General features: G+C 39.5%; 1 pseudogene; it reads left to right on the top strand.

Annotated features, from left to right (window-relative positions):
* The first annotated feature begins 1,281 nt into the window (after window positions 1–1,281).
* LOC122738544 lies at window positions 1,282–1,891 on the top strand (annotated as a pseudogene).
* The last annotated feature ends 10,750 nt before the right edge of the window (window positions 1,892–12,641 follow it).

Here is a 12,641-nt window from a genome sequence, read left to right as displayed (position 1 = left end):
AGTGGATAGGAACCCTATGCTAATGTAACTACTGTTGATACATTGGCTGATAGATTTTCTCTGTGTACCCAGATAAATGAAGGATACGTGTATAGGGCCAAAACAATACAAAGAGATCTCTGTGGGTGAGATATTTTCATTATTTCCCAATTTCCAACATGTATTTTCATTTACCAATATGATTTAATTCATGTAGGGGATTCCCAGAGGGGAAACTCCCTCCATATTGAAGTTTGGAAAATTTAACTGAAGAATTAAACACCTTGCCTAGAGTCACATAGCTAGTATATATCAGAGGAAGGATTTCAACCCAAGTATTTCTTAGTTGAAATTCTTTCTTCTATTTACAGTAGTGACTTGCATCCATATTAATTGAACTTATAATAAAGCAAACAGGTATACACCCTTGCCAATATAATAGGCAAAGTAAGTCCAATTTTTTTATGCAAAAGAGTAGAACATTTTCAAAAATAAAATACACCTTTAATTTTGCTAAAGATAATTAAGTTCTCTAATAGGCCATTGGATTTGGAAAAAAGATTCTACATTATCATTCTTATTGAATGTACTACCAAATGGCTGTTGTATGACCACTAATTTATACAATGATTTGTTCTTAGGTCTAGTCTACCACCCACCATACATGTGAACATAACCATGAAGAAGTATAACTCAAAAAGACAAGGGAGGTAAATTACCTATTTTCCTAAATCTTGTCACATTTGTAATTAAGCACTTGTACATATTAGGTGAAATAGTATCATGATATTTCAACATTGTACAATGAAGGGAAAAGAGGAGGAAAATTGAGAACTGTGGACATGCGTGAATATGTGTGTATTTCCTTTCAAATATGTTATCCTGATAAGAAGTATTTGAGGCTCGGTGATCCTGAATGTATTAAGATGAAACGTCTCTGATGTCTTCTTGCGTTATGAGGTGATGATAATAAAAGCTGCTGTTAATAATAAAGCTTATTGACGTCGTTTTGCGGCAGGCCCCACGAGAGGAGCCAGGCTGCTGTTTAGCCTCCCCAGCGGGCTGCCGGCAAAGAGCGCTTCCCCACCTCTGAACAGGAGCTGACAACGCCAAGGTCCGGCTGACCCCAACAGATGAGGGGGGTGGAGGGAGTGCCTCTGGGGCTGGGCCCCGGAACTCTCCCCTCTATGCTGAGTAGCTGGGGGGCCTGAGCTGACCGACACCGTTGCCGTGGGGGACAAGCCGCGCCGGGCCTGGGACGCTGCCCAGCCGCCGTCGTGGGCCTCAGGCCCAGTCCTCACCATGCCTGGCATGAAGCTGACCACCCAAGCCTACTGCAAGATGGTGCTGCACGGGGCCTAGTACCCCCACTGCGCCGTCAACGGGCTCCTGGTGGGGGAGAAGCAGAAGCCCCGCAAGGAGCAGTCCTCCTACGGCGGCCCCCCACCCGCAACAGACCCTCTTCTTGGACTGCATCCCCCTGTTCTACGGCACCCTGGCTCTGGCCCCCAGGCTGAAGGTGGCCCTCACCTTGATTGATTCATGGTGCAAAGATAATAGCTATGTTATCAAGCCAATGAACGTGTATAGGATGCCAGTCCAAACCAGGTTGCTGAGAAGGTAGCTTCCAGAATTGCAGAGGGATTCAATGACGCTGCGCTCATCATGGTAGACGACAGGAAGTTTACAATTGAGCGCACAGAACCCACCATCCATGTGTACGAGCATTATAAAAACAAATGGCGGGGCAGAGATCCACACTATGATTATTGTGAAGACTGGTCAGAAGCCCAGAGGATCTCGGCATCTCTCTTGGACAGCAGGTCCTATGACACCCTTCTGGATTTTGATAACCACCTGGACTACATCCGAAGATCCAGAGATCAATAAAACTGTTCTACACATATGTTAGGGATGGATTCCACTGACTGATTTTTGGGAATTTCCACTACACTGAAGAGGAAAAAATAAATATTTTAAAATGTAAATAGAATAATTCTCCTACCTTGTATGGAAAGGCAACAGTTTTAAGAAATGGCATGTGGCTCAAAAGAGGCAGTGTCTAAGTGGTCACCTTTTTTAAAACAAAGATCTCTAGGGGGGATATAAGCTGTCATGTCTAGCTGTCCCTGTGGATTCTTTCCCACTTGTATGTTGCTCTAATCTTCAAAATCAAAGCAATTTCTGCTTGTCCAAGTGTTCTATTAAATGGTCTTAACCAACAACAACAACAACAACAACAATTAAATAAAGCAAATTGTACTTTTTTTTTTCCAACAAACATTTATTTTTTCCAGTTACATGTAAGGGTAGTTTTCAACATTAATTTTGTTAAGGGCTAAAATTCTAGCTAAAGTGTCTAAAATATCTAATGAGTGGTCGCCAATAAATTATAAGCTTTAGCAAGAGTTAGACTTTTAAGCATTTATTAAGGAGAATAAGAATTTGGTAAAGAGAGAGAGAAAGGCCTAGTTTCCTATCTATTAAAGGGAGAGCACATTTCTAGTTCTCTTCTCTGCCAGAGTCCTCAGGAAAGAGAGCGAGACTGAGCACCAGTCTCTTCCTTCTTCCTCCCACTAGCCAGTGTCACTTCCTGACGCCAAAGAAAAGACTCCTGGTCTTGCCCTCAAAGACCTTCGCTTCATGGGCAGAACTCTTCTACAGTAAGTCTCCAGCACGTGGCGTCATTCCAATCCTCACAATTTTCATGAGATTTAGAGTTCCAAATTTTTCTCCCTCCCTCCCTTTCCTCTCCCCTCCACAAGACATCAACCAATCTGGTATAGGTTATGTATTTACAGTCCACAAGTGGTCTTTTTATCAGTTCTTTCTATGGGGGTGGATAGTATGATTCATTAGTCACTTGGGATTGTCTTGGATCATTGTAATTCTGAGAGTAGTTAAGTCATTCATGATTACTTATCTCACAATACAGCTGTCACTATGCACAATGTCCTCCCAGTTCTGCTCACTTCACTATACATCAGTTTATATGAGTCTTTCCAGGTTTTTCTGGGATCATCCTGTTTGTCATTTCCTAAAGCACAATACCATTCCACCACAATCATATACTACAGCTTCTTCCATCATTCCTCAATTGATGGACATTCCCTTGATTCCCAATTCTTAGCCACCACAAAGAGTTGTTATAAATAATTTCTGTACAATTTTTCCTCCTTTTCTCTTTTTCATGATTACTATTGTTAATTGTTTCCCTCCATCCTATTCCCTTCCCCAGGATATTTACTCTATTATCTATTTTCTTTCACCCTATCACTCTTCAAAAGGGATTTGCTTCTTTCTGTCCCCTACCCCAATCTGCCTTCCCTTCTTTTTGCCCTTCTCTCTTTATCCCCTTCTCCTCCTACTTTCCTACAGGGTTACATAGATAACTCCACCCAATTGAGTGTGTATGCTATTCCCTCCTTGAGGCAATTCTGCTGAGATTGAGGATTTTGAGCCAATTCTGATGAGTGTTAGGCTCATTTACTGCCCAGATTAAATAGATTACTCCACCCAATTTGTGTGTGTGTGTGTGTGTGTGTGTGTGTGTGTGTGTGTGTGTTAACCCCTCCTTGAGGCACCTTTGAAGAGATTAAGGTCTTTGAGCCTATTCTGATGAGTATGAAATTCATGTAATACCCTGCTCCTCCCCCATCTTTTCCCCTACTCCATGAGCCTTTTCCTGTTTCTTTCAGGTGGGATTTCACCCCATGCTACCTCTGCCCTTCTCCCTCCACCAGTGCATTCCCCTCATACCGCAATTTAACCCTAAAGATGTCATAATGGGGCAGCTAGGTGACACAGTGAACAAAGCATCCACCCTGGACCCAGGGGGATCCCAGCCAAAACCCGGCTTCAGACACAAGACAGTCACCCACTGCAGGACCCCAGGTATGTCCCACAACTCCATTTTTTTTTATGGTTTTCTAGGGTATTGTATTTGAAAGCTAAATTTGCCTTTCAGTTCAGGTCTTTTCATCATGACTACCTGGAAGTCCTCTTTTACATTGAAGTCCCATTTTTTCCTCTGAAGCATTATGGTCAGTTTTTCTGGATACATGATTCTTGGTTGTAATCCCAATTCCTTTGCCCTCTGGAATATCATATTCCAAGTCCTTTAATGTAGATGCTGCTAGATCTTGTGCTATCCTGACTGGGGCTCCATAGTACTTAAATTCTTTCTTTTTGTCAGCTTGCAATATTTTTTCCTCAACCTGAGAAGGTCCCAGATGGTATGATTTAAGGAAGAGGAGGTTCTTCTCTCCCCTGGCCTGTTCCCTGGTCCATAGATGACCCCGGACCAACTTGCTAATCAACCAGCTGGGTGTGTTGTTGTTGTCAGCTCTGATGAGCCTGTGTCCCTCCCCAACTTGGGCCACTGCTACTCAAGCCTACCTCCTGGTTCCCTTGGGTGAAAAACTCACATTCTGCCTCAGCACCAGCATAGACCCCTGTAATTTCCTCTCTGCCAAGGGCTTAGCCTTCTCACCAGACTGAGCTTAATTTCAGACAACATTGGCACTGAAGCTGATTCAGAGGCTCTGCAAAGGGTGGGTGGGAGGGGGTTGCTTTCTCTGGTGAGGCCTTCCTGGGACTGGATCTGTGTCAGGGTGACAGTGGGGTTGGACTATACTCCTATCTCAGTACAGCAGCTCCCTCCTTCTGACCTTCCCAGCTGTCCTTGGTTGGAAGATGATTTCAGCATATTCTTCTGTGGCTTTAGCTACTCCAGGAATTCTCCTATGGCATTATGTGGATGTTTTTTTGGAGCAATCATGCCATGAATTTGAGAGATCACTCACTATTTTTACTTTTTAAAGGATTTTTCTCATTAGAAGTCTTTGAAGTAGTGAGTATAGATTTCCACCTGAATTTTGCAGGCAGAGAAACTGAGGCTCATTAAATGTTAATTAATTGACCTTTATCTGAGAGCTTACATGTCTGGCACAGAGTTATACCCTGGATTCAGTCACATATATTCTGGATCTAAGAACATTGGTGTGTGGTAGGTTTGATATTTGGTTTCTAATATTATGTAAGATCATACATACCTGTACTGAGGGACAACATGGCAGAGTAGATGGAAAGCAGACTATGGGGGCAGGAGAACTTGGGTTCAAGTCTTGGCTCTGAAAACTTTTCTGTGTGACTGCATAATTTACTTTATCCCCATGTGACCCCAGTAAGTTTTATAAAACTATAAAATACAGAAAAGGTGCCAGTCTGCAGTAGAGGAAGTTGTTCACCAAGAGTGCCTTACAATTAGGAAATCATATATTTTATAATTATATCTATATCTATATGCACCTCTATTTATTCCATTAGCATAATAAATTCCCACATGAGAAAAAAAAAACTCTACCAAAGCAGGTTGGCACCTCCTCTGCAATTTATAGTCTTAAAGAGGTTCTTAAAGTATCTAAGGATTAAGTAACTTGTTAAGTCACACAGCTAGTATGTGTTAGAGCTGAAACTTTTATTTCAGTGTTTCCTGGCTTCACAGATAGCTCTGTACCCACTACTATGTATATGTGTATATAGGTAGCCTGTGGCTCAAGCTCATTTGCCCAAGATTTTCAATGGTTGAAAATGATTACTCAATGCTGCATGCCTGTTTGAGTGGTAGAGTTGGTAATGTAATGATTGGAATTATGCCACCTGCTGGAGACTTACTGTAGAAAACCTCCTCCAAAAGGAAAAGGCATCTGAGGGCAAGACATCTGGCTCTTTGGCATCAGGAAATGACGTTTGCTTGTGGGAGGAAGAGGGAGCAAGGCTGGTGCTCTCGCTCTCTTTCCTCAGGTCTCGGGTGGAGAAGGGAGCAAGAAATGCACTCTCCATTTAATAGGTAGATCAATCTAGTCCTTTTTCTCTCTCTTTACCAAATTCTTATTCTCCTTAATAAATGCTTAAAAGTCTAACTCTTGCTAAAGCTTATAGTTTATTGGCAACCATTATATATTTTAGACAGTATAGCTAGAATTTTAGACCCTTATAGATGGTGACCACAAAGGGATAAGATGAATCTTTGTCTTCTGATCTTCTGGTTGGATAAGATTTCCCCTACCCTGTCCCCTTAAATTGGAAAATACTGCTAAGTATGGACTGTTTTCACTTTAAATTTTCAAATGTTTTTTCAACTCCCTAAGTACCCTGTTCCTGATTTTAGTCTGTTTAACCAGACAAATGGGGGATAAGATCATGTTACTACTTTCTTTTTGTGGATTTTCTATTTTTCTTTTTCTTTTTGCTAGAAGAGCGAGCAAGGTGCTCACACAAGGGAATATAAATATCTCCCCCTCTCTCAACCATGCTTTTTCAGAGAAACCTTTGACTCCTGCATTTTTCTCAAATTCCAATGCTTTTTTTTTTTTTAAGTGAGGCAATTGGGGTTAAGTGACTTGCCCAGGGTCACACAGCTAGTAAGTGTTAAGTGTCTGAGGCCAGATTTGAACTCAGGTACTCCTGACTCCAGGGCCGGTGCTCTATCCACTGCGCCATCTAGCTGCCCCTCAAATTCCAATGCTAAGAGGTTCTCTAATTTTACATTCCTGGAGACAACAACTCAGCCTCTAGAAGCCTTTAATCCCCTAGCAGTGGGGGAAGGGAAAACCAGTCCTGAGTTCAAAACCATGTCTAATTCAAATTGCCCTGGTCCGTCCCCTCCTCTCAGGACACCACCTCCTCCCCCTCCCCTGGCGCCACCTCCTTCCCCTGCCAGGGAATCAGGACCTGATCTTGTGCATGGACAGCTTTCTCTACCTGCATTTGCAGCTTCTACTCAGTTACCAGAGCAGTCAGGCCCAGCCCTTCCCCAAACTGGCTGTAATTCTGACTCGACCTGCTGTGGTTCTCCCAAACCAACCTTAGAAAACCCTTTAAATACCAGATATGCTCATTTTGTTCATAATTTTGTTAACCTACTTTTGTCTTTAATTAGTAACCTCATAAAGCATTTGTATTATGAAAGGACCAACAGAGACTAATAAAGGGTTTTAAAAACAAGAGATGCTTAAACTGAATACAGATGTACAAGACAAGCCTCATCCTCATAGTTCAAGATTCCACTTCTTTTGCCATGGAGGGGTACATGTTTTACAGAAATGTAGAAGTAAACAGCAAGGTATTAATATGAGTACTGGGGATTTTAGATATCTGAATCAAAAGTGTTCTAAATTCACTCAGAGAAATAATTTCAGTTCAGAGGTTACATAGGATTTCTATGCTATTGCATCTACATTTTGAAATTAATGGTATGGGTTTATTTTCATAGAGATTTTCATGCTTTTAAGATTGTGTTTTTATACTTAGCTTTTTAAAAAAATTTCCTTGGTTTGAATTTCATTGTCTTTTATTCTTCCATGTGTATTTTCTTCTATTCATTCATCTATCTAATTTTGAAACATTGCAAGATGGTTTTGATTTCATAATACAATGTTAATTCTGGGAGTACTCTGCTCCCATATTCTGAGTTGTTTGTTTTTGTTATTTTTTTCTTCTCAACTGATTATTTGATCGAACTCTATAAAGAATTTCCCTGGCAAATTGGTTGCCATGGCAAGTGTAAATTGATTCTAGAAATCACTTAACCCCAATTGCCTCACTTAAGGAAAAAAAAAAGTGTTTTGCTTTTTACTGCTCTCTCTCCCAATCTGTACTTCCCTCCTTCCCTTCCCTCCCTCCCCCCTTATCTCCCTCCCCTCCCTCGGGGCAAAAATATATTACCATACCTAATTGATTATGTATGTTAGTCTTTCTTTGAGCCAATTCTGATAATATTAAGGTTCACTCACTCCCCAACTCCTTCCCCCTCTTCTCCTCACCTCCATAAGCTTTTTTCTTGTTTCCTTCATGTGAACTACCTCTCCCCAGACCATTTCTCCCGTTCTTCCTCCCCCAGTCTATTCCTCCTACACCTCAACCCTATTTTAATGATGTCGTCATGGGTTAGTTAGGTGGCACAATGGACAAAGCACCAGCCCTTGACCCAGGAGGCCCCAAACCCAAATCTAGCCCCAGATATAAGACACCGCACCCTGTCCACCCCACAAATAACAAATCATAAATGCTTTACAGATATCATCCCATCACATTCAGTTCAGACCTGTGTCTTCAGTGAATTCCTTACTGAGATAGTTCTTATAAGTTCTAAGTATTATCTTCCCATGCATGAATATAAACAGTTTGATATTTTAATATCCTTCATGAAGTCTTTTTCTTGTTTACCTTTTTATGCTTCTCCAGGGTCTTATATTTGAAAGTCAAATTTTCTATTCAGTTCAGGTCTTTTCATCACAAATGCTTGAAAGACCTCTTTCTCATTGAAATCTCATTGTTTCCTCTGAAAAAGAAAAATGTACCAGTTTTGCTGGTTACGTGAGTTTTGGCTGTAGTCCCAGTTCCTTTGCCCTCTGGAATATCATATTCCATGCCCTTTGGTGCTTTAATGTAGAAGCTGCTAGATCTTGCTTTATCTTTATTGGAGGTCCACAGTATTTGAATTCCTTTTTTCTAGCTGCTTGTAATATTTTCTCCTTGACCTAGGAGTTCTGGAATTTGGCTATAATATCCCTGGAGGTTTTCCTTTTGGGATCTCATTCAGGAGGTGATTGGTGGATTCTTTCAATTTCTATTTTATCTTCTGCTTCTATAATATCAGGACAATTTTCCTTCACAATCTCTTGGAGGATGGTGTCTAAGCTTTTGTTTTGGTCATGGTTTTCAGGTAGTCCAATGATTTTCAAATTATCTCTCCTAGATTTTTCCAAGGAGATATTTCACATTGCCCTCTATTTTTTTATTCAATTGACTTTGCTTTACTGTGTCTTGGTTTCTCATAAGGTCACTAGCTTCTATTTGTTCAATCCTAATTCTTAGGCAGTTATTTTCATCAGACAGTTTTTTAATTTCCTTTTCCTTTTGGCTTTTCAAACTGTTGAGTTTTTTCTCATGACTCTCCTGCATCGCTCTCATTTCTCTTTCCATTCTTTCCTCCCTTTCTCTATATCTTCTTTCTATTTCTCCTACTTTCTCTTCAAAGTCCCTTTTGAGAGCTTCCATGACCTGAGACCAGTTCATATTGTTCTTGGAAACTTTGGATGTTGGAGCTTTGATCCTGTTATTATCTTCTTCTTCTGAGGTTGTATTGTGGTCTACCTTACCCCCAAAGAAGTTCTTCTGCTTTTTCATCCTGGGTTACTCTTTCTTGGCTTTTAATTCCTTCTTAATGTGTGGCACTGCTTCCAGGACACACTGTTCAAGCTACAGCATGGCCCAGAGGATGGTTGGACTTCTTCTCAGACTGCCTGGCCTTGCTTTCATTTGATTTTAAACTTTCCACTTGGGGTTGGAAGCGTGTGGATGCTTCTCAGCTCTGCTCCTGTTCCCAGCTTCAGAGGGTCCCAGGTGTTTTGCTTTGGGGGGGGGCAGTTTTAGTCTCACCTAGTCTGTTCTCTGGTCTGGAGATAACCTCAAGCCTAATTACTAAACAACCAACCAGCAAATCTTTCTGTGGTGTGGTTTTAGCTTCCATGAGCCTGCTCCCCTGCTCCCCTGCTCCCCTGCTCCCCTGCTCCCCTCACCAACCTTGGACTCCCTCCACTAAGGATTTCTTCCTGGTTCCCTGCTGGGGTGGGACAGTTGAATCCTTACCCCAGTCTACTGGTACCCCTGCAATTACCCCCCACACCCCACCCTGGCCTAGCCGTTCAACCCAACCATGGGCTCGGTTCCAGAAAATGCTGGTGCTACAGCTGATTCAGAGGCACTGGGGCAAATTCCTGGAGGGGGGGGAGGTATTTCTGGTGTGTCTGTCTGATTGCATGTTTAGGCTTTATTTGTGGCCCCCGCATGGCCCCCTGAAATCTTTCTTTAGCTGGAGAAAACTCTCAGCCCATATTTTTCTATGTTTTTCTGCTTCAAGGGTTCTTTTATTGCTATTTTTGGGGTGATTGTATCAGGAGCTCTTTGCCTTTAATGTCTTTCCTCCATCATCTTGGCTCTGCCCCAAAGTATCTCAGACACCTGATACAATCCTATTAGTTTAAATAATACAAATGTTTTATAAGTAGTTGGAAACATAAACTTTATCTTTGTTCCAATTGGAATAATCAATTATTATTCACGTTGTGAAAAAATCAAATTAGATAGAATGCAATAATCAAAAAATCAAAGGAGCCTAATATCCAAGTCAAATTTTTATTCATCAATAAAAAGTGTGATCTTCAATAAAAATAATTCTTTTCAGGAATTCTTTGAAAAATGAAAAATTATTTGATCAAAATGATGTATTTGAAAATATCACTAATAAAAGTAACATAAGAAAGCTAAACACAATTGTCAGTAAGAGTAAAGGTAGTTAAATCAACTGTGTCATCATTATAGTCTATCATTTTTTAAGAAAAAATCAAATGGAGGAGTGAAAGAAAAAAAATCAAGGAACAAAATGGATCTAAGAATTAATGACTTAAGGAAATTAAAATAAACAGAAGAAACTGGTAGAAACAATGAATTATTATCTATCAAATCATGTGGTTCCTAAATAGGAAGGTATGCATAAAAAAGAATTAAATGATAAATGAAAGCAAGATATATGCCTCTATCTATTCTATAGGTGAACAGGCAAGGGCTAATAATATCCATAATCTATTTAAAAGTTTGGGAACGTGATCAATTAGGACACATACAATGAGGTGAAGAAGTGGAATAGAGGAATAGAAAGAGATTCTTTCCCAGAATGATGAAACAAAAAGGTGCCACAAAAGAAAATTCCCATACTGTTTGTGAGGGAATGGGGTGGGTACATACAGAAAGCTCTATATCTTTGGTAAGTAGGGAAGAGACAATGTATGTTTGTGTATGTTAACAAATATATACATATGTATTATATGAAATCATATACATATATGTATATGTGTGTATGTATGTATATATAATTTCATATAAATTCATATATTTTTTTTAAGTGAGGCAATTGGGGTTAAGTGACTTGCCCAAGGTCACACAGCTAGTAAATTTTAAATGTCTGAGGCCAGATTTGAACTCAGGTACTCCGGATTCCAGGGCCGGTGCTCTATCCACTGCACCACCTAGCTGCCCCTAAATTCATATATTATTAGGCCATCCCAAGCAAAGATACAAAATGTAAGAATATATGATTTTCTAAGGTCAATCATCCTTCAAAACCAGATAATTGATAACCGTCTAAGGAGTGGTGAGAGATTGTGCTAAACTAATAGGGTTGGGTCTTTATATAAATGGGGTCCCATTACAGGGCACCATTTCCTTTCCTTGTTTCCTGCTTGAATGTTTTTTTCCGAAGTGTGAGGCACACAAGATGAGAAAAAAAAAAGAAAAACAAAACAACAGAAGAATGTGGCAAGATGTCAAAATTCAATGACACAGAGATAAGAAGTAGATAGTTAATCGATAGTGATAGAAAATAAAATGAAGAATTAATTGCCCAAGCCATGAAGTCATGAATATAATTGAGAATAAGAAATTGCTTTGAAAAAGCAACACATACACACGCACAATTGTTGTTGTAAATAAATTAAAAAGAAGGGATTGGAAAGAAAAAATTTTGGGAAAAAACCCTACTCAATTAGAAAAAGAAGGCTATGGGGGCAGCTAGGTGGCACAGTGGATAACGCATAGGCCCTGGATTCAGGAGTACCTGAGTTCAAATCTGGCCTCAGATACTTGACTCTTATTAGCTGTGTGACCCTGGGCAAGTCACTTAACCCCCATTACCTCACAAAAAAAACAAAAACAAAAAGAAGGCTATAATGATGGGGAGAAATAGATAAGCAAAAAATGAATAAATGGCAGAAAAGAGATAGCAAAGTATTTGCCATATAAATGCATGGATGTCGGAATAGGGCAAATCAATAGAAAAAGATTATGAGGAAGAAACTATGAGAATGGACAAACACCCAAGAAATATAAGCAAAACTACCCATGGGTGGGTGGGGGATATTGGGTTGCTGACTTAAAAGACTCAGGGAATAAAAATACAAAATAAATCAATGACAGCAAATTTTAACCCAACAATGAAGAATATAAATTTAACAGATTAAACAATCCAAAGGGGAGAGGGGCATAAACTGAAAGAGTTGAATGGATTGAATAGATAGCCCAAAGATTTGTCATCATATAAGAATGATGTCCAAAAAGCAAAGAAAATAAGAAACTAAAATAAAATTTACTTTATATCAGGAAAATTAATTAAACTGGGGATCTAATTAAACTATCATGTAAAAAGAAGAAAAATTATAAGGTAAGGAGACATGAACAGACAAATTATATTATGCTTAAAAGCTCCATTGAAAATGATACATTATTAACTTTAAAGATATGCATCTCATTCAAAATAATACAAATGCATAAAAAGTTAAAAGAAATCTTTAAAATTAAATCTAAAAACAAAATAACAAGGGAAGGCTTTAATACATCTTTCTCAGAGATGAATAACTAACACAATGATGAACAAAAAGGAAAACATAAAATAATGAATAGTTGGAGTAGGTGATTCTGAAAAATTCATTGATATTCTTTGAAATGGGATCATTGAATAACAAAGATATTTCTTAGTACCACAAGTTATCTTTACAAAATTAGGTCATGAGCTAAGGAGAAGAAGATTATAAAAATGAAAAAAA

Source organism: Dromiciops gliroides, chromosome 2 (assembly GCF_019393635.1).
Source record: "Dromiciops gliroides isolate mDroGli1 chromosome 2, mDroGli1.pri, whole genome shotgun sequence".
NCBI classification, from domain to species: Eukaryota; Metazoa; Chordata; class Mammalia; order Microbiotheria; family Microbiotheriidae; genus Dromiciops; species Dromiciops gliroides.
This window is presented reverse-complemented; position numbering and strand designations above follow the sequence as displayed.